Source organism: Octopus bimaculoides, chromosome 2 (genome assembly GCF_001194135.2).
Source record: "Octopus bimaculoides isolate UCB-OBI-ISO-001 chromosome 2, ASM119413v2, whole genome shotgun sequence".
Taxonomy (NCBI): domain Eukaryota; kingdom Metazoa; phylum Mollusca; class Cephalopoda; order Octopoda; family Octopodidae; genus Octopus; species Octopus bimaculoides.
The window spans coordinates 39,774,453-39,774,735 of record NC_068982.1 but is presented as its reverse complement, the minus strand read 5'-3'; the positions used below and the strand labels follow the sequence as shown (position 1 = coordinate 39,774,735).

The 283-nt window shown below is 41.7% G+C and overlaps 1 protein-coding gene across 1 annotated transcript in view; it reads right to left on the bottom strand.

Moving 5' to 3' along the window:
- LOC106884224 (GTPase-activating Rap/Ran-GAP domain-like protein 3) overlaps window positions 1–283 on the bottom strand; it is a 1,434,052-nt gene that overhangs the window by 1,236,338 nt on the left and 197,431 nt on the right. The gene's annotated exons all lie outside the window — the stretch shown is intronic.

Genomic DNA, 283 nt, shown 5'->3' with positions numbered 1-283 from the left:
ATATATATTTATTTATTTATTTATTTATTTATGGGTTTCAGCCAAGTGGCTGTGGTCATGCTAGAGCACCACCGTGATTTTCTGTCTTTATGCTTTGCTCTCTTCACGTTCCTTGCATGGCTCTTCTCCTGCACCTGATATAGTCCAATCAAGATTTTTGATGGCACATCTGGTGCACAAGAGAATTTGACATCTCTGCCCTAAACTGTGTCTCATTTCGAGCCATTGGTTCGTCTAGTATCGTGGAGAGGAAAGCGTCGAGTTTTGTCTTGAAGACCTCCAC